At 40.8% G+C, this 8,299-nt stretch overlaps 1 long non-coding RNA gene across 1 annotated transcript; it reads right to left on the bottom strand.

Moving 5' to 3' along the window:
• Positions 1-6,052: 6,052 nt before the first annotated feature.
• LOC115103579 (uncharacterized) lies at positions 6,053-8,074 on the bottom strand. The gene is made up of 2 exons (XR_003859611.2): positions 7,812-8,074; positions 6,053-7,343 (listed from the first exon to the last, which is right to left on the bottom strand). It is a non-coding gene; the product is annotated as an uncharacterized LOC115103579 (long non-coding RNA).
• Between the last annotated feature and the right edge of the window lie 225 nt (positions 8,075-8,299).

Raw genomic sequence — 8,299 nt, 5'->3', positions numbered from 1 at the left:
CATTTTATATCATACCATCAAGACATGCTAACCTCTCACCATTACAATTACAGGGGAGGTTATGATATTTGTGCATCTATAACTTTCTCTGTCATCATTATTCACATTTCATTCAGGATTATCCATAATCATGGTAGCATCCACATTCATGTAGAAGTGTTAAGAAACATATTCAACAACATTTTTCAAATCTACCAGCCACTCAGATATTTTACCAGCCAAAATAAAGTTTCCCCACAAAAATAACACCAACAAAAAAATGGATGAGCATGCTTTGCAATGTTTCTTAAACAATAAATGTATTACCAGTAAGAAGTAATATGATATATTGTTTAATTTCATGACATTTTTTCTTTTAACCGAAATATCACAGATGAGACAAAAAATATTCACCTGCCCCTTCAAGGGCGGGATGTTACTGTGGTAACATGACTGAGTCATTTTTGTGCCTGTGAGTACTGGTGCATAACTCCAGGATTATTGGAGTCGACTCCGACTCCTGTGATTGGAGTCGAAAGGAGTCGAGCAAGACGCGACTCCACATGAGTCGGAGTTGAACAAGAGTCGACTCCTTTCGACTCCAATCACAAGAAACGGATGCGCACACACATACACGCCTTCTCATTATTGCAGTCCTACTAGGAAGACGACATTTGCATTCTAGAGGACTAACATGAGCATGATGCTTCCCATTTGCCTATAAAAGGCATTTTTTGTTTGAATATAGAAAGAGGGTGATGTGTAGGAACTAGAATAGTATTTAACCTTTAATATTATTATTAATAATATTAATAATATAATAATTAATATTAATATTATTTTACTAGGCAAGCCAGTTAAGAACAAATTCTTATTTACAATGACAACCTACCCCGGCCAAACCCTAACCCAAACAACGCAGGGCCAATTGTGCGCCACTCTATGGGACTCCCAATCACGACCGGTTGTGATACAGCCTAGAATTGAACCAGGATCTGTAGTGACCCCTTTATCACTGAGATGCAGTGCCTTAGACCGCTGCGCCACTCTATTCTGAAAAAGCCTGTTCTTTGCCATGTTATATCCCTATTCGGACAGATATTACTAGAGAAGTTGGTTTTGTAATTATTATAAAAACGTGGTTTTTATTCTAGGTGTGAAGTTATTTCAACATCATGTCTAGACAATAATAGGCTACACTGATAACTTGTGCATGGCTGCTGAACGTATTGTCTCCCCATCATATTTACATTGATGAAGTGTGATCATAATCATTATTTTAGCGATCCATCCATGGTAGACGTCCTTCCTAATAACAATTCCCCACATTCTGCTGATTTGAGCTGCTGAACCGTATTTGCACTTGACTGTGTTTACTGATGAGAAAGTGAACTTGCCATTTCCCAAAATGTTCACTGGCACTATGAAGAATAGCTTAGCCATACTCATTGATAGCCTAATATATACGTTCATATACTTTTGTTTAAAATTACGAGGCATTGCTGAATAAAGATGACGTAAAAACAGGCCCGCCTGCTCTTCTCCTCTCTACCCAACTTCCCCCCACAGTCCCTTAAGTCCTGTTTGTTTGGCTGCTCAGTTATCCCTCACCCATCACAGACCTGCCATTCCCAAACAATCAGAGCGGGTTGAAATGCGCATCTGGACACTGTACCCACCCACTCAGGTCAGAGTGTTATAGTCGTCCGAAGGGAGACAATGCATGTTTTTGATCATTTTTTGGGACAGTAACACGAATGTCTGAATGTTGTGCGTGCATCGAAATGTAAGTTGCAGGGAGGGTTATTGGGGTTTCCACATTTTGTGTGATAATATGTACTGTGCTTTCGGAAAGTAAAAAAAACCCCATTCTCATCAATCGACACACAATACCCCATAATGACAAAGCAAAAACGGATTTTTAGAAATGTTTGCAAATTCATTACAAATAAATAAACGGGAAAATCACATTTACATAAATATTCAGACCCTTTATTCAGTACTTCGTTGAAGCACTTTTGGCCTTGATTACAGCATCAAGTCTTCTTGGGTATGACGCTACAAGCTTGAAACACCTGTAGTTGGGGAGTTTCTCCCATTCTTCTCTGCAGATCCTCTCAAGCTCTGTCTGGTTGGATGGAGAGCATTGCTGCACAGCTATTTTCAGGTCTCTCCAGAGATGTTCGATGTCCGGGCTCTGGCTGGGCCACTCAAGGACATTCAGAGACTTTTCCCAAAGCCACTCATGCATTGTCTTGGCTGTGTGCTTAGGGTTGTTGTTCTGTTGGAAGGTGAACCTTGTCCTCAGTCACAGGTCCTGAGCACTCTGGAGCAGGTTTTCATCAATGATCTCTCTGTACTTTGCTCCATTCACCTTTGCCTCGATCCTGACTAATCTCCCAGTCCCTGCCTCTGAAATACATCCCCACAGAATGATGCTGCCACCACCATCCTTCACCGTAGGGATGGTGCCAGATTTCCTCCAGACGTGACGCTTGGCATTTAGGCCAAAGAGTTCAATCTTTGTTTCATCAGATAACTGAACAAATAAACCTTTCACACCACCGTGACCTCCGAACTGCATCTTGTTTCTCGTAGTCTGAGAGTCTTTAGGTGACTTTTGGCAAACTCCAAGCGGGCTGTCATGTGCCTTTTACTGGGGAGTGGCTTACGGCTGGCCACTCTACCATAAAGGCCTGATTGGTGGAAGGGTGCAGAGATAGTTGTCCATTTGGAAGGTTCTCACATCTCCACAGAGGAACTCTAGAACTCTGTCAGAGTGACCATTGGATTCTTGGTCACCTCCTTGACCAAATATTTGTCATTATGGGTTATTGTGTGTAGATTTTTTTAAAATCCATTTTATAATAAGGTTGTAACGTAAAACAAAGGGTGGAAAAGTCAAGGGGTCTGAATACTTTCTGAAGGCACTGTAATGACCACTAATTACTTACTGTTACTTTGATAGCTTTCAGACATATGTTCTACTGTATGGCTGTTACAATTCTTTCATGTTAGAGTTGCCAATACTACTTTGCTTATTGTTTATTGTATGTAGTATTATTCCGTATTGCCATAAGTGTTATTGCATTGGTTGCACAAGTACTTTTGCAGAAGTGGTTTAATTGTTGTATTGGTAAACATTGTTTTTTTGCATGCACACGCTACCACAGTGTTTTCCATAGTGGCCTTTATTAAGGTGTTTATTGCGTTGCCATGGGTGGGTTAGAGAGTCATCCCAGACAGCTCTTGGAACTTGCTCATGCGCAGAGTAATTTATGACCCTGTGGCGCCAGGGCAGATCTGATAAGGTCTCAGCCTGGTAGATTCTCACACAAGGCTGGAGAGAGAGGGTGCCATAAATCTTGACCCTTTGTCAATCCAAGTAATTGGTTTCTCTCTCTCTCCAAGAGGTGAATGTTTAAGTTTATGTTTATATTGATGCTGTGTTTATAGCCCCTTATAGACATGTTGTAAGTGTAATGCCATTTGCCATGTACATATATGTGCATTGCACAGTTATAACCCTTAACTAATGCTATTTACATGTGTGTATATCTTTGTTTTATAGAACCACAACAATAAAATTCCAAGTCATTCAGATTACCAAAACCATATCAACCTCTTCAAATGGAAACGGGTGTGTCTGTGTGTGTTGGTGATTATCAAGAGTACCGTGATGGGCCTCAACATCATGTTCTAACCGGACAACACTATTCACCTTATTTAAGAACCCAGAAACAAATCATGTCTGATGTTCTGTTTTGTGGAGGACTTCTGTTGTGGCGTTCTTAACGTTTCCCGAACGCTTGCTAGCTCAAAATGTTGTGCAATTATACCAAGACACCTTTCAAAGTTGAATGGCAAGTCTGTGCCACATCTGGGGATTATTCAAGAGTGGGAGGTCGATATGACAAAATGGCCACATATTACCTACGAAAACAGCTTAAATGATTTTGTCTTGTGTCTCAGTGTGGATAGGTCAGTGATGAGGAGCTTACAAAAGCACAGAGTCATATCAATACCTCCACAGCTGCAAACTTGGGCGGGTGCTTAAATCTTGAGGATGACAACCTGGTGTTCCGCAAAGCAGATGTCCAGCCCAGTCAGAGCAAAACGAATCATCATTCTGCCTGGATTCCTGTATCATCTGTCGACACGGTGCAGGCTGTTCTCGTGTTTCAGGGCAGGTCGAAGTCTTGCAGTCATGCAGCTTGGCTTACTATGGAAGTTGGCTAGCTCACTGGCTTTTTGTTTATCATAACTTGCCCTTTCTATGAGTCATACGTTTGATGTTAGCTAGTTACTTAGATAGCTAATTGGGAAGATACCATATCACAGACCAGAACTGATAACGGTAATTATTACAACATGCACACACGATTCTTGGTTTCAATGGCTCATTGTGTTGGTTTCAATGGCTCCTTGTGTAAGTATATCAGTCTAATCTTATATTGCAATGAGGTAGGTACAGAATCAAGGTGAGTTTTACAATCAAATAGGAAATTACCAACATAACCTAAACCTACTAATTTAAAGGGAACTGCGTAAACTAGTCAATTGTGAACAACATGTAAACTAGTGTTCTGTACTGTAATTGACTATTCAAATAATAGCTTTTTGAAGTTGCAGAATTCTACAATTCTAATAAAATACAGTGCAATTGAAGTAAATAAACCCCTCAACTTGCATTCTGTGACATTTGTATCAATAAAAAAAAATCAGTCCAGGAGACAGGGGTGGCCTGTACAGATGAACAATGCCTGTGGAACTTGGGGACACAGCGGAATTTAGCTCAAAAAAGGTTGAGCGGAATCTGTTGAGTTCTCTGACAGCCCCCGGCCGCTTCTCCATCTCTACCTCCAACTCCTGGGTACCACTCCCACAACGCACATAAGAATAGTTTGGAAGGGGCCAATGTTCCAATGGGGTGCCTTCTGCACAAGTGCATCAAAGCTCAACCAAACAGTCAGCAAGTTCCAGCAGCAGCCACACAGCTACAGCAGCCTCATGGTGAACACGGCATCAACAGTGTCAGAAATGCTTGTCATTTTATAACATTTATGTTAAGCTGGAGGAGTGTACATGTGCCAGCTTGGAGGTTGCAAAAACACAGATTGCCTCCTATGCGTGGTATGACGCACGTAAACTTCGAATCACTGCTAGCTCAGCAAAGAAGGTTCCTGTGTGCACCTCAACAAATCCTGACAACATTGTGCGGGAGCATCTCTTCCCCAGGTTCCATGGGAACTCAGCAACCACATATGGTAAGGAGAACAAGCAGGTGGCCTACACATGGATGGAGAGCTGTGGGTTTAGTCTGGAGGCACAGTAGTGAGTGTCAAGGAGCCATGGAAAACAAATGTCCTGTTCTGAGTAAGAAGTGTGAGTCTCTGACTGAACTGTTCTCTGGCAAACTCACCGATGTGACGCTGGTGGATGGGGGTTCCTCAGCTGCAACCTAATGGAGCCTTTGGGTACTACATGCAAGTGCAAATGGGCATGTTATGCACATGACTGAAAAGATGCAAACTGCTATCTGGGCTCCATCCAAGCAGGTTGTTATTGATATGCTTTTTGATGCGAAGTTCTGTGCTGATGTTATCTCTAAACTAAAGGCATATTATTTCACAGATATGCTGTCAAGGATATTATATGAGTTCCAGTCAGGTAGACTAAATCTATGCTCCAAATATGTTAATTTATGTGGTATCAAGGCTCAGGCCTAATAATTTGTTTGTAAATAGTGATTTTTTTGGTGTCTTGTAAAGTTCACTCTCAGATCTACCTTAATATCTAAGCATAACTCTTGGTGTTGTTTTTGTCTTGCATAGTTCTCTTCATGTGCACATTAACCTGATTATATTTGCATAATTCTTCTTGGTGTTTTTTATGTCTTGCCTTGTACAGCTCTCTTCATACATGTTTAACTCCTTATGATTTATGAATATTATATTGTACCTTGTATAGCTTTTTCTTCTCATATGGCACTTCATGAACTTATCTAAGCATACCGTAACTCATCTTGCTCTTGGCAAATTATGGTGTTAATAAAAACACAATGTAATTCAACTTTGTTGACATTTTCTTTTATACTTAACATTTTGAAATTAAGGATGAGGAGGCATGTCTAAGGGTTTGAAATGTGTTTTCAGCTTGATTCTGGGTTTGGTGTTCAAGGGCACAAATGAACAAAAGTGTGGCACTTGATAAACAGTTGTCTTCCCTCTTGGTCTGTTAGAGACATTTTGGTGTTGAAGAAAAGGTATTTTAAATACATTTAAGAAGGCATGATAGCGGCACCTAGTGGATGCCTGTAATTATCAGGAACAGGCAAAGTTACAGTACATTTCAAATGTAGGAACATTAAAATGATTCAGATTTAACAGGAAACTAATATAATTATATATATATATATATATATATATATATATCATGTGGATGAAATTATAATGTATAAAGTTACATTTCAGATTGATGGGAACAGTCTGGGAGAGGATTTCTAACACCTTGTGTGGTCTGATAACTCTCAACATGTGTACGCACATTAGCCATCCTCCTCGTCAGACAGCTGGCCTCCTTTCTGAGGGAAGGCTGCTACAGTATGGCATGGTTTATCTTCCTCTCATACAGCAGATCTCAGATGGTGAAGCAAGTGCCATAACTTCATTGCGAAGGCCTAATTCCAGGAAGACAGAGTTTTGGGTGATGAACTGGTCACTGCATCTGCCTCTATATGCAGGAGAAATGAACATAATGAGTTCACATGGAGCAAAGACAACCAAATACTGTAGAGTATTGCTGGAATAATAGTGGCTGTATGACCTCCCTCTGGAATCGATAATATGTGCTATCTGAAGAGTGTTTTTATAGCAATCGATGATACAAGTGGTGTTGGGGAACTTCTCTTTGAAGCACTGAGGCATTTTTTCTGGATTGTCTTCAGCCTCCATGGAATGTAGATCCTCATGTGCTCTTCCATTGTGCCAATCCAGTAGGAAAGGACTCTGCTCCCTACTCCCTGGGACACAGCAAAGCGTTCAGCAAGATCACCCTGGAATAGATTCAGCTTCATCAAGGTTATCAGTATTCGATCAGTGATATGCATGTGTCAAATTGCTGCAGAAATGCTACATGGTCAAAGAAACCACTAAGAGGAAGGCCAGTATACAACACAGAGCTAGTGTCATTCTTCAACATGGTGTGGGTCAATGGCTCTGCACCACCACATTGGGTTTGTTTGTGGCAGGTGGGCTTGTTGACTGGTTCTCTTGACACTTAGCTGTGATCAGTCAGTGCTGGAACCTCCCATTGAGTATCAGCCTCTTGATGCTGCGGTGGCATTGGCACACTCAGATCAGACGCTGCATCACCACAGTTGTCAAACAAACATAAGAGAGACCACGAGTTGAACAAAATATCATACACAGACAGCCTACTGGTCATGGTTAGGTAAAAAAAAAAAAAAAAAAACACTTGAACATTTAATCATTTACCTAGTTAGACATTTCATGAGCATCACCAGCAATGATGGGGATAATCATGGCATTGGGGAGACATAGTCAGACAGAAATCGTTGGACAGCTAACAATGTAGGGACTAACTAGCTAGGCTAGTTAGCGAGCAACACTGTATCAGATGGGCTGCCCACATGCTAGCTAGCTAAGTGAGTATGCTAGGCAACAGTTTGTTAGTTACAGTATGTTAGGACTTAGGAGTGGCTACCTACTACTAAACATAGTTAGTAAGCTAGCTAACTTCTGCTTGATTCAGGACAACCCATATGTGATGGTTAAGTAGCGAGTAGCAGCTGTTACTAACAGTAACAGTACCTGTATTTGTTGATGTCCTGATGAGACTTCTATTTCTGGTCTGTACTGGAGTAGGCTGGACAATAGAATGTCCAAATTCACCTAAGGCTGAAAAATGGCAAAATAACGTAGGCTAAACTGGAACACTATAGCGCGAGCCCATAGCAAATTAATCGCCTAAATGGCACAAAAAAATGTATCCTTTGTAATTTTACCACTATAATCTGTTTTTAGGATGAAACTGGTACCAAGTGTGCTTATGTCTGCATAATGAGGAAGTAGGAAAAAAATGGCAACTTCTGACTATTTCTGGTCTAGCAATGGATGACATCAGAGTATGCTGCCCAACCTTATGTAATTAGAAAGAGGAGATTATCCTGACTAAAATGGTGTTCGACTTGAAAAAAAAATCAAAATATACACATTGCAAGATATTTGGCGAAATATACCAGCATGCCTCTCTATAGGAAAACGATGGGGGGTGCTCAGCATTCCAAGGGAAAGGGGTA

Source organism: Oncorhynchus nerka, linkage group LG21, assembly GCF_034236695.1.
Source record: "Oncorhynchus nerka isolate Pitt River linkage group LG21, Oner_Uvic_2.0, whole genome shotgun sequence".
In the NCBI taxonomy this organism is placed as follows: domain Eukaryota; kingdom Metazoa; phylum Chordata; class Actinopteri; order Salmoniformes; family Salmonidae; genus Oncorhynchus; species Oncorhynchus nerka.
The sequence above is the reverse complement of the archived record's forward strand: the minus strand, read 5'-3'. Positions and strand labels throughout refer to the sequence as shown.